The sequence below is a fragment of the Hetaerina americana genome, unplaced genomic scaffold (assembly GCF_022747635.1).
Source record: "Hetaerina americana unplaced genomic scaffold, ioHetAmer1.1.p SCAF_80, whole genome shotgun sequence".
NCBI classification, from domain to species: Eukaryota; Metazoa; Arthropoda; class Insecta; order Odonata; family Calopterygidae; genus Hetaerina; species Hetaerina americana.
The window spans coordinates 251223-279144 of NW_027287428.1; positions in this window are offsets into that span (position 1 = coordinate 251223).

The window sequence follows — 27922 nt, forward strand, 5'->3', positions numbered from 1 at the left end:
TGGTAGTTGGTGAGTAGCAGCTGATGCAGCCCTATTTTTTATTTGTCCTGTTGGAAATACATAAGGCTCAAGGAAAACAACGGGGGAGATCCGATACAGCTTCCGCCACAGCAATGCCAGTTGGGGCCCATCACATTTTTCGGGTGGTCAAGCCGACCGCTGGTCGACCCGAAGATCGGTAGGGGAGTAGACAAGGTGGCCCAGGGGACGGCTCGGCTTCCCTATGCGAAAGGGAGGGCTCCAAAGGGGAGAGGGAGAGAGATTGGAAGAAAACCTAACGTTGGGAGATGAGTAGAAGTCGGGTCAGAGAGATGTATTTGCTGCGAAGTTTTGAATCGGATAGATGGATGACCGAAGCTCAGAAAGGAAAAAGTAAACCAGAATTGTGAGGAAGAGACTGAGAGAAAAAAGCATTTATGTCTAGAAAAAAGCATTAAGTACGTGAGTCGGTGGCGGGGGTTTGGAGGAAGTGTTTCAAAGGGTTGTAAGAGTTTTAACGGGAGGTGGAGCCGGCGGACGCGGTGGTGGTGGAAGCTGTAGGTGGCTCAGAAGATGGAGGGGGTAGGGGGTTGGGAGGCAGGCGTTATTGCAGGTCGATGACGAGGTCACGTGCTCGTACGTACTTCTCTATGCAACAGGCGGACGGCCGCCGAGGGGCGTTTAGCACGGTTCCGAAACCCTCACCCACCCCCCTTCGCCATCCCACGACCCTTCCCGCCCACGCCACTCCAATATCCCCACCTTTCCCCCCCCTGGCTTCCCTCCCCTCGAGGTGAACTAACTCTCCCCCACCCACCCTTGACCCCTGGAAACCCTTCTCGGAGACCCCTCTTTGCCTAAGGAACGAAGCGGACGGCGGATAATGATGGCATTTCGGGGAAAAGGTGGGGGACGGAGGGCACGGAGAGAGATGTGTGTGGGGGCGGGGGTGTGTACGGTGTAACTCGGGTCGGGAGGCCAGAGGTCCGAGCGGTCCCGCCCGTGATTATACCCTCACACCCTTCCTCCTCTCCCTGCCCCTCAAGCGGTCTTCTGCAGCATCTCTCAGAGCTCGACGGCTAATAAGGCCCATTCCCTTCTTTCCGCAAACATGCGCTCCTGGAGCCCAGCACCGTTCGAAAACGGGGGTCACGGTAACGAGAGACGGCTCTCCCTCAACTCCCGAACGAAGGACTTGAGCGGTCAGCGGACCGGCGGCCCCGACCGACCGTTACCGAAGGGGGCCGCCTGTCGTCCGCTGCGGGATTTTTCCACCGCGTTGAGGTGGCAAAGCAGAAAGACCTCTCCACCGAAACAGTCAAATGGAATAAACCTCCCGCCCCTACTCATTTTGTGACGGAGTGAATATTACATGGTGCACAGTACGGAAAGTAGAAAAAAATTTCTTTTCCTTCCTATATGTTCAGTTTTGCGTGGAAACAAACGAAGAAAGCCAGATGCATCATACCTCCCAGTTCGTTTTTCGTTCATGTACCGGTGGGATTCTTCGCGTGCTCACCGCGAGAAGTGACAAATATGAATATTTTCTCCAACAGGAAAAAATACCCCACTCCCAAGCGTTTTTGGAACGTGATTCAAACTCACACTTTGGTGGCTAATGGAAATGCGGAAAACATAAATAACAGCAAAGATATAACTTGGACTCGCGAAAAGCAGTTTTCGGTTTGTATTCTTCACGGAAAATAAAAGGCAAATTTGTCGTCAACGATTTTCATCCTTCTTCCTCCGTGATCATGGTAGTAGCAGTATAAGTTACAAGTGGAGAAAACCGATAACTAAGGTCACCTACGTCATTAGTTATAGGTGGATAATTTAGTAAGGGTAGGACATTCATGAAAAGGAGAGAATTGAGAGAACGCGGTGGCGTAATTAACCTTCTCATGACGAAAAAGGCGCACAATTTAATATCCCATCCGACGGACTCTAGTTGAAGTGCTCCCCACAGAGCACCTCAAGTAGGGATCTGGGCACTCATGAAAAAATTCCGTCACCACCGGGATTCAAACCCGGGATATCTGTGCGAGAAGCCAGCACACATGCCACCGCACCAACCCAATCCTCCATTCTCTCCGTCTCTCACTATTTCGACTCTCTGATTGCCAATGGCAATTTAGCCAATGCATGCCTCCCGCCACCTCCAAGCTTACATTGTTTAAATTAGTATGCATATACATAAGCATAAATCAATGGAAAAAATCCTTTCTGACCTACCGTCAAGCACTCCCGCTTCTCTCTCTTTCGATACTCAGTCGAGGTAAGTGGCCGACGGCGTCATTTTGACACGTGAAGTCTCTCTCTCTCCCCCTCTCTCCGTCGTTTTCGCGGGATCGCCGAAGGCGGGGGGAACTGCCGTGGGGCGGCGGATGGCCGGCTGAATGCTGGGGGCCGCGTCCGACTCCCGGCGAGAGGTAAACAAAGGCTCCTTTCTCCTCCTGCTCTTCCCCGGACGGCGGAGGGTCCTCGAGAGCGGCGGGAGTTCGGATGGGAAGGAAGAGGAGGAAGGGAGAGAGAGACTCCTCTCCGTCGAGAGAAAGGCCGCCTCGGGACGATCGGTCAAGTGTTCTCCAGCTGCCTCTTCCAACGGTAAAACTCCGCGTCTCCGCCGCTCTTCCCAGGGCTCACATGTCTCATCACCAAAACACCTGTTCGACTCCCAGGGGATATTCACCAACCTCTTCGAGCCCCGGAAGGAGACTGCGTGGTCGTCCGGTTGATAGTGACATGTCGCCGGAGAGTCGGCGTGGTGGACGCAGAGCTTTGCTAGTTTGTCGGTCGGACCGGTCCGATGCGGATCGCGATATATGTGTGTATATATATAGAGAGATAGAGAGACAGAAAACCAGACTGGGGTCACACGAGGTCAGAAATGTTCTCTCGCACGACACTCACACTACCCCTACCCTGTGTACAAAAGGGTCAACCGGCGAGAAATGGGAGCCGTACATCAGCAGAATCAAACGACTTACCGGCGAGAGAGAAAAAAGTCACACTGGCCCGGCTCGTGTTTCTTCCTTCCACCTTGGCCTTTCATTCACTCTCTCCATTTACTCTTTCTCTCCCTTTTCTTCTTCCTCAAAAGAGGATCAAATCGGAGTCTTTTGCAGACCTAGGCCCTACTCTACATTCGAGGTGTAACCATGGCCAAAATATTAGATAACTAACAATTCCCCCTCCTCGAATCTCTTATGAGCATTTACGTACTTTTTAATATATTCAAAATTCTCCCTCTTTCTGCTACGACGTACATCCCCTTTCTCCGGACATGTATCGGGTAACAGCGAGGGACTCGAGGAGGTGACCCGGGCACCGTTGGATAACCAGAGGCTTTTTCGACCGGCTCGTTCTACCTCACCCCCTTCCGCCTCTCCCTTGCGGTCCCGATGTTGTGGACGCGTTGCACGGAAGCTCGAACTTTTTCTTTCTTTTATCCCCCCCCCCCAACGATAACCTCTTCCAAACTTACTCGGGAAGAAGGCAATATACAGGAGCGCAGTCACACGCACACAACACGACACTCCTCCCACTCCCTCCGTTATCCCCGTCTACCACCTAATCTCCCTCTATCCGGCGACTGCCTCCACCATCAAAAGACCAAGGGCCCACCCCTCGCCCGCCGTTACTCTCCCGCTCCGGCTCTTCGCTCTGTCGCCCGAGTCGTCCGTACGACTTCTTCTCCCGCCGTCTCCCACGCGAGCGTCGCACAGTCTCGCAATCGCCCGCCAAGTTCCGCAGCCTCGCAGACCGAACGCGAAACTGAACGCTCCGTCCCGTTTCCTCTCCCTCCCTCTCTCGGGCTAACGCCGAGAGGGCCTGTGGGTTGCGGAGGGGCGAGCGGGGCGGGGAGAAGGAGAGGGTTAGAGACAGTGAGAGAGAGAGAGGGGGGGGGGTGTTAGATGGCCGAAAGGAGGAAGGGGAGGGCGTCGCTTAGGGAAAGAGAGGGGAACTCCGAGGAAGGGAGGAGGCGGTGGAGGCAGACGGTGAGAAAAGAGAACGAAGATGATATAAAGAGAGACAGAGACATGGGTGGCGGGGGAGGGAAGGTTTGACGAGAGGGGGGTTGAAATTGGAGGGGGGTTCGGAGGGGACCGGAGTGAGTCTCAGGGGGGCTCGAGGAATGGGGACGGAACCCCCGACGGGGGAGGGGGGAGAAGGGACCACCCCCACCCCATTTTACACCAATGCGTGCGCGCGCTTCCCCCGTTCGCCCCTCTCCCGCTTCTCCTGTCCCCCTCCCTCCCCCCTAGCGCTCCCTCATCCCATACTCCCGAAGAACCAACATTACCCCTCCTCCGGCCCCTCGCCCACCTCCTCTCCCACCACTTTTATTCCCCCATTCAGGCTTTTTTCAACCAGTCCTCCCACCACCTCGACCTCCCCCTCCTCCTCTATCCCAACCCGGACCCCTCTCCCTCTCCACCCATTCTCTTCCGTCCCTCTCCTCTTAAACCCTCCCCAAGAACCTATCCTCTCTCAGAAATCTTCCTCCTACGAAACCCTTCTATCCCCAGCCCTTCCTCTCTCTGTCTCTATCTCGCTCAACCTATCCGGGAGAGAGATAGAGAGAGGAAAGTTCGTACAGACGACACCTGTAGGCTAGGCTCCTCCCTTCCCACCGACCATATCCCGCTGGTGAGAGAGAGACGGAAGCACGCAGATAGAGAGTTGGGGGTTGATGGCGCCGGATAGGTGGAAGGAGAGTGGGAGGGACTGGCCTAGGCGACGTTGTGAGGGAGTCGATGGGGGTGTTCACGAGGGGTTGAGCTGGTGGCATCGCCCGGGGTTAGAGGAGGAGGAAGAAGATTTGCGCGGCGTGGGGGAGGCTTCTGGTGGGGAGGAATCCTGTGATTGGGGTTGAGGAAGCGAAGAGGAGGATGGGTGATCCAGCAAGATGTCCTATAGCCCTCCAGGGTACCGGGGTGTGTTGGGTGATGTGGCTGGAGGTGAAGAGGAGGAGTTGCGGGAGATGGGAGGCTGAAGAGACAAACCCCTTCTCCCTCCAAAAGCTCACGCACCAACCCTCCCAAGCTCGCCCATGTGTTTAAGGGTGTGTTTGCATGTGTGATTGTGTGGGAGTGTTCGCACGTCTGCGAGCGTGTGTTTTCGCGAAAATGGGCGCGAGTAACCAATCCGCCTCCTTGATGTCGGCAGCGGATATAGAGAGGAGGAGGACCCTGCCGACCAGGGAGTCCGACGAGGACTTCCGTAAATACGGCTATTTTTATTAATGAGAGGGTCGGACGACACTTCAGTGGGTGTGCTCACGAGCGCATGACCTTCTCCGCCTCTATTTCCTCTCCCTGTAGCCTCACGTACACGAAGAGAGAAACGTTGTGGGTAGTCTCGATTCGCTCTTCGGCGGATTACCGCCATCTCCTGATTTCCGACGGGCCGAGGGTCGTTATCCAGGCACCAACTGCGCCAAGGGCCGAGAGTCGCCAAATAAACACGCGCGGATAATTGGCACGCCGGGTAGAATGAGCTCAAGCTGATTGCAAGTAAGATTGTATCCGCCAGTAGAAGGCGGAGAAGTAGAACGCCTGACCTGTAAGTCTCGATAAATTTCAACCGTTAAACGTATTCGAGGGGAACTTCTTTCTTTCCCACACCTTTTCTTTCACCCTATCTCTAAAACGATGCACGACTGCAAACATGAACCTATCTAACTATATGATAGGAAGAAAAATATATATATATACTTATATATTTTTACTTATATATATATATATATAAATCGATTCCGCCTTCCCCACCTCTACTGTGTTCGTCCTTTATACGTGTTCCTATCCCTTTTCCTTATATATGTTTCTGTATATATGAGTATTTATTCGCCGTTTGGCGGGATTTCGTGTTTGAATGTGTATTTGGCCAATGTGGCTCATCTCTTTCTTCTGGCTATGCGTGCCACGAAACGCACTGTTCTTTTCCTGTATGATGTTGTATGAATTCTGTCCAATGTCCTTTCCTCTTGTGTATTGTCTATTTCTCCTTTGGTGGGTGAAACAGCCCCCTGACGCCATCTCTTGGCTAAAGAATCGGGGCGCTTGGCGACATATAAGACCCACGGATCTCAGGGTAAATTACATATCCTCGATAGCTCAAGTGGTTAAGAGCATCCGCCCGGCAAGTGGAAAGATCCGGTGTTCGAGTCCCGGTTGAGGAAATATTTTTACTCTTGTGATCCGTTCGATTCCGCCTTCCCCACCTCTATTGTGTTCGTCCTTTATACGTGTTCCTATCCCTTTTCCTTATATATGTTTCTGTATATATGAGTATATATATATATATATATATATACTTATATATAGTTTACCCATGGGAAATGAATGAGATAAGTAGGAAAATAACGACGAAGAACATTAGTTTGATGGAAATGATGAAATAAAGCGGATTTCATGGATGTACGTTAAACCATTGCACTAGCGTGTACTTCTTATAACAATTAAATATAACTTAACTCATACCTAAACCCATATTAATTAAACCCTCATTATCTTCTTTCAAAGGTATGTATTTTCCTTTTGTCCTTATCAGATTATATTGACTTTAATCTTACTTAATATGTTGCAAAAAGTTGTTTTAAGGAGAGCGGATTTTTTTACTCTTTGCATGAACTCTCTAATAAATTTTATGACCATTATGCAACAAATTTGGCACGTTAAATATTTCCGTTGAGTAAAATATGTATTTTTTGTCAACATCGGCTACGAGACGTTATCGCAACTCATCACTCACTGTGAATGGCAAGCGTGGATTTACCCCCGGTCACACACCATTCCGGTGTCTTATAGGGCACCATATAGATGTATATAATTAGAGGGCGTGAAATCAAGTCACGGGACTTGAAATTACCACCAATAAAACACGGGACTTCCTGAGTTGATATATTTCAAGATTTTGAATTCTAATGCATATTTCTGGTAATCTTCCTTCTGATGGTACCCGTTTCCTTTCATCATCTCCACAAGTTCGCGCCTTTCATTCTTGTTCCCTCTATCCTCTTCCTAACCGAAAGCATGAGTTAATTTTTTTACCGTATGTTTCATGCTTGGTGAAATATCGCATACGTCAAATCCGAGCGCATGTATACAATATTTTTCTACACACTTCAAACGAGACGTGAATGCCACGGCGTGCGTGAAATGTACTCGGGTAATTAAAACAAAAAATTCAGGCTCATTTTAGCTGAAACTGCATATTTATCGACATTTCCATCCACGTGAGCTTTTCTTTTGCCATAAAAGGATCGCTTGTATCATAATCCACTAAGATATCTCTCTCTCTCACTCCTTTCTCCTCTGAACCTCGAGGAAGCAGACAAATGAGACCTTTCAAACAAGAACATTAAATATGCATCAGTACCAAGGCTATAAGGTTCCACCCGGTGGATCCCAATTCACGGAACTTGCGTCACTAATCACTTGGCGTGCCCTCGCTGTCACGCGGAGAAGGCGGCCGCCCGAAATATTGCTCACGAGTCACGCGATGGGACTTATGGTTTGACCTGCAACGCACTAAACCTGTGCCAGTACTAATCCACGTCACATGATTCGGACCAAATAACAAGATGCTACCGGGGTGAGCAAATTCAAAGCAAGCCGAAGTAACAAAAGGAAGTGGTTCGGAAGATTCCACAAACATGTAACAATCTAAATGACGAGTCTCTTGTCGGATCATAGAGTTGGCTCCAGAAAAAATGTTCGTCCTCGTCGTAAAAGAAATGCCTTGAGGCTACAACGAAACATTCGGTTTTTCATTGAAGTTTAATTTTTTTCCAGCGCCAACTCGGAAATTGGCAATCTTTGCCAACTATGAGGAATTCAATGAAAAGTATAATTTTTCACGTTCAAGGGAAAGAAAATGCTTTCCGTCCGAATGAAATTTTGTTATTCCTCACAATTTAAATGCATGCATTTCAAAAGTTACAAAGCATCAATGAGGTATTTCCCTGCAGCGATGACTTACGTGATTGCATCTACATCCATATCTGCACAATACCTCGCAAGGGAGGGAGGCAGGGGTAATAGGGTTGCTGGGGCATAACCATGCATTCAAAGCTGATAGTTCTTTTATGAATTTGAATATAGTTTACCTCATATGCAAAACCCATTCTCACCCACACACACTTTCATTCATGCATACGTAAAGCAATAATGGAATGATCAGTAAGTATTTTCTTTAAGTAAACATATTCTGGGGCTTGGGTTCAATTTTTTATAATTGCGTATTGCACGGCTTCGTTCATTCCCCTTCGCATTATTTATTAAGTGGGTTGACGAAATCACATTTAAATTAATGGAATGCAATTTTCTATAACAACTGCAAGTCAAAACTTTTAATTTATCCATATTTAATTCATCGTTTTTATTCATAGTTTGATAAGGAATAGTATAATTTACCTATATAAAATAGATTATCCACAGCCTACCAATGAAATAGCAAAGAGACACAGCCATTTTACTCTGAATGGTAATCCTGCGGTATCGATATCCCGATTACAATACGTTCCTCATAATTCCGCAAATATAATTTCTGGGAAAATATACTTCTACATGTTTAATGTCTTCTAATGGCCCATTAAAGTCACATCTTCCGATTGCGATGCCATTTCTAATGCATCTAATTGACCTCCACTGAAACGAAGGTTAAATATGTGTTAAAGAATGGCTGCAGCTCTTCCGTTTATATGTCTAAATAAAATTGAACGCGACCAGTTGTTCAAAAATTAGGTTAAATGACTCAACCAGGAAAACAAATTCAAATGATGTCCGTCCTATTGTATATAATTTAGAAAATATGGGCATGAAAACAGCAATGTAGAGACGATTCATAAAATGAATTAACTTTTTATATTAATTAACAAGGCGGGAGGTTTGTTACTCATTTCCATGATTTTAGACAGGGAAAAAGTGGCATGTGACACCAAACGATAATGAGTAAACGCCTCTCTCATCCGTTTTAACAAAGAGCACATGGTATTCAGCGACCGTCGTGATTCCCTGTAAAAGAGAAGGCCCATATCTCCACCAGCCCGTGAAAATCTTCCGCTTAGTAATTTTAGCACGATAAATTAAAACTGCTCACCGGGAAGTGCATAAAACACGGATTGGCCAATCTCCAGCACTCGCCGCATGAGCAGAAGGGTGGTTGGTGTGTTGAGGGGTCGGGAAGGGGGTTGCGGATGGGAGGCAGAGGAGGGTGGCACGAATAAATTCGCGCCTCCCACCTACACCTCCACAGCCGCGACCTACTCAAAGTGGAAGAAAAGACTGGGAGGGAGGGAGCTTTTTAAAGAGGCGGGAGTGCCTCTTTTGTCTGATCCTCGTCTTTGCGTGGGTTTGCGCCTTCGTGTGACGGTTTAGGTGTGTCTGGGATGAATTCATTGTAGCGTACAGCGAGGGCTACAAGGGCGGAAATAAAACACTCCCGACTGGTGTGTCTGGGAGGGGCGGTTGGGGGGGGGAGTGGCGGTTGGGGGGAGCGAGAGGGAACCCAAACGTGGGACGTAGAAAGTGCTGCGCGTACCAAGGACACTTCGTCACACTTCGCCAGCCACACAGCATTTGCACAGCAATCACCTAAGTGCCTTCCACATGCAATTCTTCCTCCATCAGAGCGGCGGCGTCGTAACTGGGGTGGAAGTGACATAAAGTGGACGGCTTTGAAAAAGAAAACAGACGGAGGCTTCCACCCTTCTTCGGTTGATGGGTAGGGGATGCGGGAGAGGGAGAGGCGGATGAGAGGGACAAAAGAGGAGGGGAATGGCACAAACAAATCCGCGCTCGACGATATTATGCATTTACCGCTTTTCATTTCCTCCCTCGTATCGCCCCCTAGAGACTCCGACGAGTTTTACCGAGTAGGCCGATCTCGGTCCCCGGATCACACTTCTACCACGCCCTTCTCCTTCCCCCCACCCTGACCTCCTGAAACCGCGCCCTTCCCTCTACCGCTCACTATCTTTCCTCCCCTTCTCGCCAGACAACCACTACTGCTACCACCCCGTTCTCCCGTGAGTCCGTGTTTCGAGTCGATCCCGCCCTGCCACCATGGCGGTGAATCACGCGGAAATCCTGAATACCCGCCAGCCTGCACAAAAGGCTTCATGACGTCCGGGGGAGAGAGATGGTTGCTCCGTCACCGACGAGTTAAGGGGACTCCAGCACGATTGCGAAACATTACGCCTCTAATCCACCCCCGGACAATGTCCCAGGCCCCCCTCCCCCTTTAGCCATCTTTCAGATTGTCCTAAGCCTCCCGCTCCCTCGCCCACGACTTCTCTTTTTCTCTTAAGATAATCGTATTTTGGAAAGGGGTAAATGACCCAAAGCCGACCCCAAATGCATCAGCTGTCGATATCCTAAGGCAAAACTCTCCCTTCCAAAAGTCCAACTACCATATACCCTTTTATTCCTTCGAAAGTCACTTCGAACGCAGGTCGAGGCGGTCAAACGTCGCCTCGGTGCTCCCTAATGATTTTTATTCATTCGATTTCAAAAGATAGAAGCCGCTCAACCCTTTTTTATCAAGGGTTAATATGCTCAGCCTACACTTTTACCCGTGTCTTTAGGCACCCATTCCTTAGGTCAATATTAAACCTCTTCGCTTTTGTGAGAGGTGATTCTCCGGGAGAACTGACTTGGAGACGATATTTTTGCCTCTAACTTTAGACTACGGAGCGATATTCCTTCATTAAACTGAGTGTTAATTGACCGCTTTAACCCTGGAAAGGAGCCAATGCCTTTTGTGTACTCGAGTAACCACAGGGAATATTATCGTGTGTATCAAAAGAATTTAAAAATACAGCAATATGATGTCTCTACTGCGAGTTTTCTTTAAACCTACCTACAGAACGTAAATTTGGTTCAATCTATTCACCGCACAGTGTTAATCACTGGGTAATCAAGAACAAAATAGGTAAGAAATGCCTTTTTATCCTCCGCTATTTTTAGATCTTTAATACGGATTAAGTAAAATGAAATATGAAGATATGGAAGAAAACTGAATCACCCAGAAAATTATTGAACTGATACATACTTTTGCGCTTTTCTTGGTAGGTAACATAAAATATGAATAATAATGGACTGAAATAAGAATACTGATGACTTAATTACCGGATGAAATTCGTACTATTCGGTAATTTACTATTTTGACTAACTAGTCATTATGTCATATGCTTGAGGGGGTTGTTGCTTAAGAATGTTTGGTAAAATCTACTGATATTCCCCGCTGACAAATTTTATTATTATTAGCTCATAAAAAATTAAAGTTTAAAATTATTTCAATCAGGTTTAATTAATTATTTAAAGAAACCTTATACGAAGTGTTTAACTCCACTATATACAATGTACCTTAACAGATGAGATACTAAATTTTCCGAACTTGAATCCGAAGATATTACAGAGGTTCGCATTACGCCTCGCTGACCCACTTTCAGTTAATGGCCAGTAATAGAGGATGCAATTTTTCTAAATGCTATTAAAGCAAGACTTCCCCCCGAAAACAACATCCAGACTATCCAAATTACCCTAAATCCAGGTGAAAATCATCATCCCGGAAATACTGAGGAATAAGTAGAATTTTTACAAGTTCATTAATACAACTGAGGTGGGGGGTGTAGATGTGACCAGTGTAGGGGCTGTGATGCTCCCAGCACCGTTTTCATGTCATTAAAAATTTTGAATCATTCCGGAAAACATTACTCCAGAGAGGTTTGCCGCACATTTCTCTCGGGATTTGTAAACGACGCCGGCTGGAAACGCATTACTCCCCGAAGTGATATCATTACCCACAGGTTTTTAATCCATTGGACAAAATGATTTCTTTAAACCCATCTGACGCTTCCCAATGCTCATTCAAATCGATTCGCCGCCAACTGGAAATGGCATTTTGCAAGCGGATAATATATTAAAAAAGAAGTAATTAGATAACTAATGATTATCGATTTTAATATCAATACGAGTTACGCGCCAACCATCTCTACGCGGCAGTAGTGATTAAAACATCCACACATCTCCTCCTCCCAAACGACGATTCACCTCTGGACCAAAAGGGGTGTAACACTTGCAAAATCCGAAGAAATTATTTCAATTGTCCCCATTACGAAGCGATGGAAGCGCTCGTCTGGTGACAGTGGGCGCGGCCAGAAAACCGGAGATGGAAGCGGAATCCGAGGAGGAAACGGTGAGGAGGATTTAAAAGATGCTATCGGAGTCGGCCGAGAATCGGAGTTTTTAATAAGGGGTCTCCCTGCTCGCTACCCCCTCCCCTTCTGAAGGAAGAAGGAGCTCATAACAAGGGGATGCGAGCTTTTTTTGAGGTGGGTGGTCTCCGAACGGCGGCGGAATTATTGCTTGTCACAAAAAAGCGCGCGGATACGGAAGAAATTGGTGGGGGCCACTTAAGGCGAAAGGCAGGGGGGGGGGGTGAGTCTAAAGGCTATTTCATTTCACCCATCGTGCATCTCCTACTCAGGGTACCCCCTCTCCACCCCTCAACGATCCCATTTTCTAATTTCAGGGTCTCATTTTTATTTCTCCCTTGGAGTACGAAGGGAGCTCGCTAGTAAGACCTGGGTTGGCTCCGAGCTCATTTTGACGGAATGCCTCCCCCACTCCCGTCGGTCGACACACGGCTCGAAGACCATTTCCTTTAATCGGAGCGTCCCGCTCCCCGGCAAATCCCCGAGACAAGAGGCGCCCTAATTGCACGGGATGAAAACGTAGGGCAAGGTTGATGAATGCGACGAAAGGGGACGTCTGACTTGCAACTTCCGTTGGTGCTGCGACGCGCGGCTCCCCCCCCCCCCAAAGGCCATCACTCCGCATTGGACCGAAGAAAACTTGAGCAGCGTCAGCTGATTCTGTCGAAAATATAGCATGCCAATCCTCACGAGAGGTAAACACTGAATCAGGGTTAATAAATTTAGATAGCATCTCACTTGCAGATGGACCAGTTTTCGATCAGTAGAATTCCCTAGACGGAACCACAAATCGCGGTGTCGAATACCTACTCCGATTCTGTCGATTTTTTGTCATTTCATGGAGCACCTAAGGATATCTACCATAGAATTTCACGGTGAAAGGAGTCCTTCACTACTGATAGCAGATTGGGTGTTTATTCTTCAAGGTGTCAATAGCTGAATGGTCTTCAGACGAATAATCACAGGCAACTTTAGGGTTCAAATATTAAAAAAATATCTACCTCACCTTAAAATTAGACCATTTTTATGATTTTCACGACTCCTTTTAATGTTTATTCATATGCAACAACTCATTTTTCTTCACCAAAGTGGAAGTAGTATTCTTAGCGTAAAACTATTTTGGTCGTTCCTTTGGCCGTATTATTTTCCAGGGCTTTTTTTCGAAGTTAACTCCGCCCAATACCAAGCCCCGTTCATTTGCTTTATATTTAATACCAATGTAGATATACCTCTCAACAAATACATTACTTTTTCACAGTTCAATGCACATTATCCTACTCGAAGAAAAACTGGCACATTTTATACCGCTATTGGAATTAATTTTTGGTCCCAGATTTTTCTTTAATCTACGGTTTCCTTATAATTGAGCGTTTTCTAACTTATATAAATCTATCACAAATCGAAAAATAAAGACAAATTTCTTTCGAAAAGAAAATAAAGACACATTGCGAATATGTTTACCAGAATTTTTCTATATTAAAAGGCTTTTAGTGTAAAATTTTTAATTGTTGCAAAACTTCAGAGACTTGGTCGAAGCTAATGGTTTGACGTTATGCGTATTTCCAAAGAATCTAATTAAATGACAGTAAATTCCATATTGCAGTGCGAATTAAGTAATAAATTCTTACTTCGTATTGTAGAATGAAATAAGCTTTCGAAAGACTTGCGTTGCCTTGTGGTATTAAATAATCCCGAAGAAAGTATTAAATACTTACTTCTTATTGCAGTATTAAATCAACCTCACAGCCATGTTTTTACGATTCAAAAAGGTTAACTATGACTTATTAAACTAATTTTACTTTGCTATTTTCTTTTTATCCAACGTGTCCGGTGCAGCATGTATGCCAACTGCACTTTCGAAGGAGAAAAAAATATCAATGTACCCTCTCAAAAGTACAGTAATTTAAAATAAATGACCAAGAATAACACAATGCCGTGAAGTACCAGACTAAGTTTCCAAAGCCTTTAAATTGAATTTTAAACCATGCAATTGTAATCAAAGTATATTATACTAAAAATCTGACAGTTCGGTGTCTCCAAGTGAAGTGACCGGAATTCTATTACTCTTGTGACCGCAGGACTGACACAAATAGAAAGGATTTAATTACAGGAAGGATATAAGTGACTGAATAAATTGGTGTTACGGTGTTGACATACCTTAAACGCAGTGGTCACACAGTTTAACTTTCCCCATTAAACACGATGCCCGGTACTTGGAAAGCTCTCTCCGTCACTAAACATTCCGAGTCCCGCAACAGAGAAAACACGTCACGCCTGGATACTGGTCTGCTGAACATTCCTAGAGGTCAGTACTGGAAGGGCATGTGTTTCGGTCCTTAAGAGTTTGTCTTTAACCTAGAAAAGAGGCACAGTTGCAAATTGAGATCTCCACTTAGTGATGGCCGCCTTTTGTTTACGAGGACTGGATATTGGACCTAAAATTCAGTGAAATCCTCAGAAAAAAATCTTCATGAATGCAGTTTTACAAATGAATACAAGTAGATACTTTGCTATGAAAGATATGCACACTATTATTTAAAAAAACAGTACATCAATGTATATGCCATTTGCTGAATAATCGTCACTATTAAATAGGCTCCTATGGAGGTAAACAGATTTTGAATTTTACTTAGAAGCGAGTAGTTTCTCAGTCTTAGTCGGTTATATCGTCTTTGGTGGCACCAGTACAGTTGATTGCGCCTTCTGTGCGATATTTCTGGTGGCAAATATAAAAAAAAAAATATTGGATAGCTTATTCTAAAAAAATAAATGAAAATAACGAAGGGAATAAAAAATTCTATTGCTCTTCTCCACTTTAGAGGACTACAAAAATCCGATGCCAAAATTGATGAAAGTTTTTTCAAGTAAAGGTTATCCCATTTCAGGTGAGCGAAAGGGAGACCACGGGTCTAAGGAATCAGAATATAACTCTTCCATACCAAAAAACGTCGCAGGAACGCAAAAGCGCAAATGTCACGCGGCTTAATTATGCATTTATGCGCGCATACCTTAAACAGAACAACCCCCCCACCCGACTTGACAACGCTGAGGTAATACAGGACCGTTTTCCCCCTCCTGGGGAGTTACCAGACTTCAATCTCTGAGGTGGATGGGCGCGTGGGAGGAGGGGGGGTTTACGACGGAACTGAAAAGAGGCTTGGAGTTAGGGATTTTTGGGGGGAGGAATGGAGAGAGGGCACGGCGCCATCTGCGAGTTAGTCCCCCTTATGCATGGAGATGTGGGGCAATATTTTAAGCGGGAGAGAATTTACAGGCCATATAATAGAAAACATCAATCGAGGGCCTGAGTGCGCGAGAGTGGAGTGAGGTTAGCCGCAGGGACGAGCACCGAAGCGTCCGTTGTGTTTTCGCGTGAAAATACTCTCTTCCTCGCCGCCACCTGATCCGCCACCTCGCAAATGCAGAAATTTTCGTCCGCGTGGTCAGGGAGACCACCGCATTATGCTGCCCCAGGCTCAACCGTTCGAAAAGTTTTATGTTCCTCTTTTCCTTTCTCTCTCTCTCTCATGACCATTTCACACCCAATTTCAGTACAGATCACCGCCGGAAATTCGATCCAGGTCCATTGGGAGTACATCGTTCGGAGTCTATTGAAATTGAGTGTCAGAAAAAAAAACAGTAAAACTATTCACAAACGAATTTTCTGTATCCACTAAAATAGGGCGCACTTAGGCAATAATTTAGTTGATAATATCCGGGTACCACAAAAATTTGTACGGTATGAATGTTGAACTGACCTACTTGGGCCTGTTGTATTTTCTATCTTTAATCTAGCGGCGTCCATGAGGCGATCGCGACGAGATACCGTTTCCTCCCTCGGAAAATAATTGCGCAAATAACTTTAAAATGTACAATATACAGCATTTTGGGTCATGTATGTACTAGAAAAAGCGCTGAAATATCCTCTTAATGGTGTGGCTATATTTTGTGTGCTGTGGGAATTCCGAGTTCAACATGTTGACTCGCGGTGCGGATTTTGAGCGGAAATAATATTGCTTTTCGTATGGCATAGTGATTTTGGTTCATTACTCCTGCTATCTACAAAAATAAAAAGCTAAACATAACAAATATATGCAACAGTAGAACAGGTTTTGATCAAACAATAAACCGTAGAACTGTGTTAAAACCCGTGTTTAATCAATCATATAAAGTAAAAAGAAATAAAAAATCACTATAAAAACGTCATACATATTGAATTAAATACACATTAGGCGCCAAAGTACTAAAGCTGACCCATTAAATCTACTCGGAAGTCTTCCATTTTACGAGCCTCCATTTCTGCCACATAAAAATGTGCCTGGGTTGCGACATCGGATCGATTTCCAGGCGTTGCCGCTGCTCTCATCGATTTGAGGAGGGCAGCATGTGTGCATCCAAACAGCAAAGAAACACATAACGCGTGATTGGCTCGCATGGAGCTTAAGGGTTTCGAGTGGTTTCCTTGGTTACCAAAGCTTATTACTTTCCAAAATGGAGGCCTGGTAAGTTATCGCCAACTGTTGCGCCGCGCACAGATTCCCGAACAGGAGAAGAAGAAGGGGGACGGAGCAAAAGGTGTGATATACTGCGGAGAGTCTACAACCTCCGTATATCTTCTCCGGTGAATATTTCTCCCTTCCTCACAAAAGCGAAAACTTTAATGTCTCTTAAGCCTCTGCCACGCCAGCACCTCCCCAACATTTGTTAAGGTGACGTCAAAAATTTTGCTTATGGGTTTATGTCATTAAAGCACTTCCACTTGCTTGCGCGAGCATAAATATGTGTAATTATCGTAATGGTAGGCGAAAAAGTTTCGTATTTCGCCGAAGGAAGCTGCCTAATTATCCGTCAACTATAAATCACGAATATATATTGCGAGCCCTTTCGAGAGAGGAGACTAATTTTTCTAACTCCATTTAATTCCTTATGAATAGCGAAAACCGCGGTTATTTTAATTAACGTGGAAGAATTATGATAAACCTGAAGGATGAAAGGCAATCGTAAAATCATCTGCATACCCTTTTCGGGCCAGATTAAAAAAATGAAATATCTTTCATAACACAAATAAAAATTAAGTGCACATAAAGTCATAAGGACTTGGAATTTTAGAAAATTTGGTGCGATGATTATGACTTCTCATTTGTTACATGAATTGACAATCATATGCAACAGGTATTTAAATAATAAATCATCCACTACTGGTTTATTGAAAACTCAGGAGAAATAATAACAAAGTATAGCTTATATTTCTTTTGCATACCCTTCAAACTCTCGGTAATGCGGTCGTATCGAGTAGAAACATGACGCAAATCCATATAAATTATTCGTTCATCATTCCCTCAACCGTGGATTGAGATTCAGAATCAGTGACCTATGATCGTATCTGTCCAGTGAAAATCATTTAGGCAAGTGATGGGGAGAAGGAGAGGTGGGAATAAAATATGCGCCTAAAAAAAAGAAAGAAGCGCATGTGGAAATTGAAATCTCGAGAGTTCATGGAGGCATTTACATTTTTACAAAAAATATTCCTAGGATTATTCGCTCTTGAAACTTTGGATGCATTGGACGCTAAATACATTCGTAGACAGGTTAGGTTTTTTTTTTAAATTTGAAAAATATTGACCGCGTTTTCCCATATTTCTGGGCATTGCTACAACTTTCACAAGAGTAGATCCATTTGTAAGTCACACGTCGGAACCATTTCCGAAGTCTCATCGTTACCATTCGGCCGTAAATTCCAGTCCGTCTGCATTCACATTCGGCTTCCGTCAACCTTACAGCACACACGTCCGCGCACGGAAAGCTTTTACGCTGCGAAGCTCGCACGAAAAAACATCAGCAGCGTCTATGCATATAAAGTCTCAAAAACCGGTTTACGAGGCACATGTTAAAGTTCTGTCTATCGGTGCCAAAAAAATAATGAGAGTGAGGAATCAATTCTACGGAGAACCATGTTGAATTCAGTTAATTATCCAAAAGAATCATAAGAGCTGAGAAAAAATAACGATTTTATTTACCGCCAAGGAATATCGCAAACTACCATATTTATTATGACAAATAGCCTGGTTCTTAAAGTAATAAACAAATGTATCAAATATGTTTTAAGATATACACTTTTCTTGTTGCACCTTGGACTTTTAACATCCTCTAAACTGAATAACTAACTTGACGTCCATAAGAAGTCACATAGATGTAAAAATAAAAATAAAATATTACCAACGCCCTTATTATAATATATCATCATCAAACAATCTACGCATTAACAACATTGACTAAACAACTTCCTCTAGAATCTGAAATTAGATTATTCTAGATGCAAGATGCATTTACGTATCTATCGAACTTCCGTATTGATTTCAAAAAATCATCAGAAAATCTAACCACAAGTGCCTGTATAATGGATTTATATTAACAAAGGCTGTAAGCATTTACCCGAATGAAGTACATACAGTACTCTATATAAGTGGTTCAGGTACAAACTTAAATTTTTAAATAGTAACGTAGGAAAATATTGAAATTTGAGTTATATCTCAAGGCCAAAAATCAAGGAAGCCATGAATATATAAGTTTTTCATAGATTTACAATAATCATTTTGTAACGGCTTAGTACTTTGTACTTTGAATTCTTACGGTAATTTGTTAATATTTCATTTCACTACATAAATAGAAAATAGTAGACATTTGAAGGTTATGTAAGAAAATAAATCCATTCGATTTTGTTTTGTTATAACAAACGTAGGTGCTATGGGATTGCATATTGGTAGACGTTGAATTGCATTTCAAATGAGGAAACTTAAACGAGATTTTGCCAGAACTAATTCTCAGTCAAGATATATTATCCTGCATTCTCTTCACCGAAAGCATTCCATGACAATGATACGTATCCGTGTAAATTAGCGTTATTTGAAAAGCATATTTTTTGCGAGGACAAAAACCAATGTTTCAATAGGTGCAATTTAATTAGAAGTACTTTGAAATTTGCTGCTCATCCTGAGCCATTGATATGCATTAAAAAGCCACATATCTCAAAATTATTTAAGGGGATGTTCAATCTCCATTTTTTAATAGGCACACATTTAGTTAATTTGTCTTTTTCGAAAGAGAGATTCATCTCAACTAATTACGTGTATGCGCGCCGCGTTTAAAAGACTAAACTGGGTAGTTTTACGTTCTGATTTAAAGAAAACAATAATCACCCATTTGCCACGACGTCGTTTTCTTCGGAGAATATCTTTGTTCTTAAAACTGAGACATATTAACTAGTGTCTGAATTACAAAAGGATTTCGCAGCCTACCTTTGCTGATCAAGTAACTAAACATGAATAGAAACATCAGCTAAGGATATCAAGGGCCATGTAAGCTCATGAAAGAGGATACCTTCCGGTTCCCCAACACAAGTATGGAAGGCTTAGTGGAGAATTTATTGTCTTGTAAGCTCACAAATATACAATCAAAATTACAACATAGGAAGATATTATGCACCTATAAAGCAATGACGGAAAATAAGTGGTGGAGACGGTTATGCTAATATTACCCCGTGAGTGCTGAAATACAGTTACATAGCAACAGGATTTTAGACTGGCCCATTCATAAATAAATAAGTGGGATCGAGATGATGCGGTGGCTATCGTACTGGCTTCCCACCCAGAGGGCCCGGGCTCAAATACCGGCGGTGTTGAATATTTTTCAGAGATATCTCAATCCCTACTTGAGGTGCTTTGTGGAGGGCACTTAGTGAGTACGCCGTCCGTCGGATGGAACGTCAAGCTGCGGACCCCTTGGCGCCTTTCGTAAAGAGTAGTCTAATGCCGACTTCGGGTTTCTCTCCACCCTTCATCCTTTCCCATCCATGTGTATGTATATGTATGCATGTGTGTGTGTGTGTGTGTGTATATATATATATATATATATATATATATATATATGTATATATATATATATAAATATATATATTTATTTATATAAATATATGTATATATAAAAAAATAATATGTATGAATGTATGTATGTATGTAAATATGTCTGTATGTATGTTTGTATGTGTGTGTATATATATATGCACACATATAAAAATATTAAACAAAACAACAATACCCTCTGTTTCCAAAACCGCAAGTATCTCTCATCCGACGAGATTATCCGAACTCCCTTCTGCGCAAAAAAAGTCCTTAAACAAACATACACCCCTAAGTTATCCTGTAAGAATAAACATAAACACTATGTCAATTTGCACAACGGACTTCCCTGGAGTTCAGTCTCTGCAAATACTTATAGATCTTTTACCCATCTTCTTGGACAACAATATATATATATATATATATATATATATATATATACACATAAATATATATATATACATACATATATAAATTATACATATATAAATAATATATATATATACATATATATATAATAAATATATATACATATATATAATTCCTCTTCCACTGAAGGAGTTTTTGTGTGGGCTGTGGTCCGCTTCCGATTCTTTAAGCACAGGATTTTAATAGGCAATCCTTGCATTATATACCCTCCTGAATTTGGGGATTCTGTAACTACAAAATTTTGACCTGCATAAAAATATTTTCTACTGAATTTTAAACTGATTTCAAGTTGTAAATTCTTGTTTTCAAAAACGTATTGGACGGTCGTGTAAAACTGTGGAATTTGATTAATTATTCATTAAAATCTTTTCCTAACTTTTAATCATACACGTCAACAGAATAAAGGTGCCAAGGTAATTTATGTGGAATATTTTTGTAAACGCTGTGAACTTGTAATTCGATAAATTAATATGTCAAACCAAGCTCTCCTATTAATAAAAGAAGAATGAAGTTAAATGCAATAACAGAATGGTGCGCGTACACGATAACGAGTAAAAAAGTAGAGCTCAATATACAGTCAAAACCAATTAACCCGTCCGTGACAATAAACGCGAAGGAAATCCAATAAGCTTTTAGGATATATGTGTAGAGAGAAACAGGCCAAGTTAAAACGGATTTGGTCCCCATGAATTTTTTATGTTAAGAAAAAAACACTTTTAAGACAGAGGCTTGCAATAACGACATTTCTCGAAACCTGTATTTTATCTTTCCTACACATTTCATAGTTCAGGATTTAATGTCAGCGTCCCAGACATATAAAGGGAAGGACTACGTTGACCTTAATAGGGGCCTTAATGCGGAGTGGAATTATCATGATCAATTACTTAGAAATACCATCAGATGACGACGAACGAAATTCCTTCCCGGCTAGATTTTTCTCCAAAACGCGACCGGCGTCAGTGGTTGGCACGGCGCCGCTCTTAAGGTGATCCGTTAACACTAATCGCATTAAATCGCAAAATTCATTTCGGCTTTCGCAAGACGTTTTATTACGACGGAACCCTTCGTACAAAATTTATGCCTTCCCTCCCAGGGCCCGGGGTCGCGTGCAGCCGCACGAAAAAGGCTAGCTGGCAGCGAGCGGTACCTTCCGCCACGAAAATCCTCACATCTCGCCCGGCGTCCCTTAGAGGCGGGAAACCACCCACCCACCACCCCTCCTCTCCCCTTCTCTCTGCCGCCTCTTATCGTGCCCGAACACGCAGCCTGGCCCACAAAGAGACCCTCGAGATAAGCGATGCGATCTAAAGGGGCGCTCATTTTTCACCTCCCTGGATTCGGTGATGTTCACCTTCTTCCCGTTCCCGGTTGTCTTCCGCCGGGCGAAAGAGTCCCAGCAAGAAAGGCGCTCTCGGTCGGAAGATTCCTAATGCCTCCCCACCCAAAGCTACGCGCCTGGCGCCGAGATTTTGTCTTCCACGATGAGAAAGGGTATTCATTCTTAAGAAGGGGTGATGAGTCGCCGACGACATTTCAGGTTGTCAGCTCAGATGACTAAATTTGTTAAGTTCCTTCGGGGGTCGAGTTTCTCTGAAATATTGATTAGAGTTAGTAGCATCTTCTCAAACTTGACGTTTGATACGGCCGATGAAGATGATATGAATGATTATTTTGGGCTCAAAATATTGGCTAAGCTCAAAAATAAGTGACTGAATGAGACTTCCTCACATAGCAGGAACACGCTGAGTAGGAAGGATTAATAATGCATTCAGCAATAAGAGTATTATTTAACAGCTAAAAGAAATCCGGAAGTGATGAAGTAGTTCATTGCAACGTAATTACTCTTTCCTGTTGCAGTGAGGAACAGAAGGTATCAATGGACATTAGAAGAAATTTAAATGATAAAAGAGAATGGCAATGGAGGGGATGTAAACGTAGCGATTTTGGTATAGGCTAATGTAGGCATAGGCGTACATATACATCGTATAAGCATACATAAGGATAGGTAAATTAAAAAAACTTCTTACATTATTTAGAATGATCATTTGGCATTCTATAATGCCTATAAGCTTCTCAAAATTCTTCTCAAATGGATGGAAACATTTTCATAGGATGGCATAGAATGGAATAAATAATGAAAAACTTAAGGGATTCAAGGATAGTGATTTATGAATAAACCAAGAGGTTAATGGAAAGAGAATAGATTGGGGTCCTGAAAGAATCCAATCTTCGGATTGATGACTGAGGAAGGGGATCGATATAGTGCAGGAGTGGCAAATGTATTGTACGTTTCCACTCTCGACACAGATTTTATCTGTGGAAAAGTACCAAGTCCTTTTAATATGGATATGAAATACCTCAACTAAGTGAAGCCTGAAACAGTAGAATAAACTTTAAGGGATGTTAAGTTTTTCAAAAACCATAATATAACTTAATGTGCAATCCTTGCCCAACTAAGTCTTCACTCTTGCATGATTTTCGGAACTTTTTGATGTCGAAGGGCGTCCTGAACATTCAGCGTCTTCAACATCATCTCTATCTTCCGTAAACAATTTGTGCCACTCAAAAACACCCCAAAATCCCATGGCGTTATCATTTTAAGCTGTCTTAAACATGCCATTAGTTTCTTTTCCGGTTTTTTTCAGTTTCACGCAAAGTTTGATGGCGTAGCGTTATTCTAATAGCGCGGTTCATGACGGAGCGCAACGAGATCACGTTATAGAGTTCTCCCAAATGAACGATCCGCACTCCGCTTAGGCTGGGAGCCAACTGTCACCGACCTTCAGCCTTTCATGTGGCTCCCCTCCCTCAAACCCAGCCGGCTGATTCGTACAATACTATTCTCCATATTTGTCTCCGAAAGTTTTTTTCTAACAGCTTTAAGGTCCCTGTCAAAAACTCCCTCCTTTACGTAAAAGCTCCTTTACCTAAACTAATTCTTCATCTAATGTCCTTACTACCTTCACCACCTTCGTCTAAAACGCATTAGATATAGGTGAAGTTTACTACTCGCTCTAGCTCCTACCTCCCGTTTTTAGAATTTATATTACTTTCCTCTTTTTGGAGAACATCATTACCTTTGTTTTCGTTTCGTCGATACTCATAATATTCATAGCACACTGATTATTTAGTATTCTTAGTAATTATTGTAATTCATTTGCTGACTGGCAAACTACAACTTGATCATCAGAAAAATGTTATGATCGGTTATATACCTACTTTCCTTCCTTTTTGCATGCCCTGTCAATCCACCCTTTTGTTTCCTTCACGTATGCTTTGTAAATCATGGACTATAATTGATTGATTTTAAATGAAAAATTTTAAGAGAACAAGGAAAATAACACTTTGCTATTGGGTATCTTTTTGCAAAGACAAAAACATTCTCTGATATAGAGTCGTGCGTGGGCGCTTTGGAGCTGAATGCCTCGGGGGACCACTTCCGGGAAATAAAAAAATAGAAACCGCCCCTACCGTGCGGAGGGCCACGACCCACTCGGCCTTAGAAAGAAAGGTTTGAGCCTGACGTCACGGACAGGGAGGGTTTGGGGAGGAGGAGGCGAGAACATCTGACTACGGCTCCGCAGGTGTGCGGGGAAAATGACTGGCAGGGGGTTCCAGGGTGAAAGGGAAATGGACTCTCCCCTTTCGTGTCACGTACCCTACTCGTGCGACCTGGTTTTGTCCGGGAGAGTGCGATGCAAGCGGGGGGTCGGAGTGGGTGGCGAGGGGGCACGGAGGGAGGGCAACGCAAAGAACGAGAGTGGCCACTCCTGCCAACTCTCCGGGTGGAGGTTTACGACCAGAGGGCGAGGAGGTATAGGACGGCGGTTCGCTCGGCGTGAGGATGACCCTGAGGATTAAGCGTGCCCTGTCCCAAAGGTGGTTGAGTACTCGCCGAATAATGAACCTCAAAAATCACTTCACAAACTCTATACGAAGACCCAAACCGAATAGGAACAGACCTCACTAATACTTGAGTTAGTATAATGATTAGTGTTAGATTTTTTCACAAATTCTACTTACCTTAATGTGTTTTGTCCGCCTTTAACTTATCCTCTACTTAAAATTATTTCTTTTATAATTACTTATACTTTTATCTCTGAATTTTTCCCCAAATCAACATTTCTGCATTCTTTGATTTCAACTAGCAAGTTAAATCTCTTCTTCTATCATTTTTAAAATGTCATTTCTTAGCATTACTGCCGACGAATCCCATTTTCTGGCGAAGAAATTCTTATTTTTTATTCAATGCTATTGTAATTATCAATTAAAATACTACACAAGTATATTGGCTGATTTATTGGCACGAATTTATTCCAACTTACTACTTCGGGCAATCAAAAGGAAACCGAACACCCGCAATACCACATAGTCCGCATGAAATATGGCAACACTTTTTCTACATATCGATACTTTGATAGGAGTGCTGCATATTTACAACTCACAGGTGACCACAGTTGTTGGGTTATGCCCTTGTTGATGCGCGGACTGGTCTAGTGTGTTCGTCCGTTAGATTTTCATTTGACTGCCCCTTAATATTATTAGCTACCTTTTGCATCTCCGATACCACTGCGCAATATTTACCTCTACAATATTTCATGTTTTAAGTTTCCCATACCGTACTTGCCTGGATTTAATTCTAAAACACTTATTCAATTCCTTCTTCTTCCACGCTAGCCTAATATTTACTATTCTATCGCATCTTAAACTTCTATTTACATTAAATTACCCTCGATCCCTTTTTTTTGCTGTCAGCTAATTGAACAGTTAATTTTTCACTATTTCACTATCGCCGAACACGTCTTTCCTCTCCGACGAACGTATTTATGTCTTCCTACTTCATAGCCACAGCTAATATGCCTTCAATCCACTCTCGTTTATTACCTTAAAAACCTGATTTCGGGGCCATAGAAGCCTATAATCAGCATCCACATAATTTTAAAACTAAACAAATGTTTTGTATTAAATTTCGAGTTCCTGAAAAATCAAATATTTCGTACGGCAATTGAGTAAATAAAAATTAATATTATGTGGCCTACGGCGCATTACAGGACGCATGAATTAACCGAGATTGAAAGCGGGTCACTTAAAACAGGGTCACGAAGTTTATTACTGCTTGAAAATATTTCTTATAGGGCTCCTCTCTGTAAAAGCTGGAATGTCTTGATTTGCAAACATTCTGGGCCAAAAGGATTAATTTACAGGAGATGTATGTGAGACAATCTGACGGAATTCCTAAAGACTAATGATAGAAGCATCCTGCAGTGTATGCAATACACATGACATATGTGTTAAATAACATTGCATTGATTCTGGATACTCTTCCATTTAAGCGTCAAGTTGTAAATGAGTGTTGAATCATCATTCCATTGGTCTTTCGAGTAATTTGAAATGATGGCGATCGTTACTTGGTGTGATAATACAGGGTGCGTTCCGGAAGTAATGCAATTGAATTTCCCACGCCGCTCCCATTGGTCGGAGTCGGATTGAACCACTTGGAGTTGGTGGAAGGGACGCAAAGTTTTGCCACGAAACCAGTCTCAGTGCTCTCCAAGCTCTGAAAGCGGCAGGACGTCAATTATTGTAATCCTCTGGGCGCTAACCGTGTCAAGAAAAAATGGAATCAACGATCGAACAACGTTACGCGAATACTGAAAAATTCTCTTGCGGAGACTAACAAAATAATTCTCGAGACTTACGGGGACTACTCTGCACACAAGGTACGAGGTGTTTAAATGCCTGTAAGGAGGGCCGGGAAGAGATTCACGACGAAAAACGCTCTGGGCGGCCGTCAATCAGCAAAAACGACAACAATTTGGCTCGTGTTCGACAATTTTTGGACCCTGACCTTCGATTGAAGATGGTTGGCAATGAACTGAACTTGTTGTCTACTGTTTTATTTCGCATTGTTACTGAAGATTTAACGACCAGGAAAGTGTGCACCAAGCTGGTGCCCAAGGTGTTGTCAGACGACCAAAAAACCAACCGAGCGGAAATTTTAAGTGAAATTTTGCAACGTATTGAAAATGAACCGGATTATATGGACAAAAGCATCACTGATAATGAAACCTGAGTTTTGAATACGACCCAGAAAGAAAACGCCAAAGCTCTAGAGTGGCACACCGACCAGTCACCCAAGCCCATAAAGGCAATCATGAGCAAATAAAAAGTGAAACCAATGCTCGTTGTCTTTTTCGCAAGTAAAGGAGTGCTCTATAAGGAGTTTTCTTCTCAAAAACAGACAGTTAACTGCCTACTACAGGGATGTGCTGGAAAGGCTCCGAAAAAGGGTCATCAGGACGGGAAAAGACATCTCCGCGACCTGACAACTACATCACAACAACGTGCCTTGCCACAACGCCCCACGAGTCTGTGAGTTACTGGCCAAACACCAGATGCCAATACTGCCCCATTCCCTATAGTCTGACGTTACCCTAGCAGACTTCTTTCTGTTCCTTTGGATTAAGGCAGCCCTGAAAGGAACTCGTTTTTTGCACATAGAAGAGATCCAATCAGCCGTGACGAAGACCTTGCAAGAGGTCCCCGAAGACACTTTCCAAGGCGTGTATCGGTCATGGCAGAGTTACTGAAAAAATGTGTAGAGGGCCAGGGACAGTTATTTGAAGAATTTTAAGGGTTTATACAAATCCGTTCAATAAATTACTCTAAAAAAATAAAAGCATTACTTTTGGAACACAATCTGTAAGCAGGAAATAAAACAATAATTCCGAAGCCTATTGATTAATTGTTAAGGAATGAGTCCAAATTACGCCATTTATATTTAGAAAAAGGTATAGCTTTATTAAATTGATTCCATTGAATTGATTCCTTTTATGCGAGACAAAAATTATAGTGTTAATTAACTTAAAAATTATTTCATCTATATATGTATACTATTTCGCTTGTTTTTAACCTATTTAAACGGGTAGTGTGAATTTTGAAGTGATAATTCACAAACAATTATTGCATGCACAGAAGAGTTAATGGGAGAAAGGAAAAGTGAATGGGAAAAAATATATGAATTTGGCTATCACTGAAGTAAAACAAAGCCGACATTTTTAATTAAAGAAATAATCTGTAACATCTTTTATCCTTGTATTCTTACCGCATTAATTCTATTTTTCAAAAACACTCAATTAATCATCTTCCGTGTCGTTTCCTAATATAAGAAATCCTTCAAGTGGAGAATTTCGTAAAATGATCCAGAAAATAGAAAATATTGATCTTTCGGAAAGTTCAAGAGTTCACCCGTACAAAACGTTATTTCCTATGAGAATACAAGTTTTTACATTTTGTTTAGGTACTTCCATAAAAATTCTTAGGGGCTACAATGGTTGGTTTGATAACCCTCATTACACGAAAGGTTAATGAGTATCACCGCACAAAATCAAAAACACGA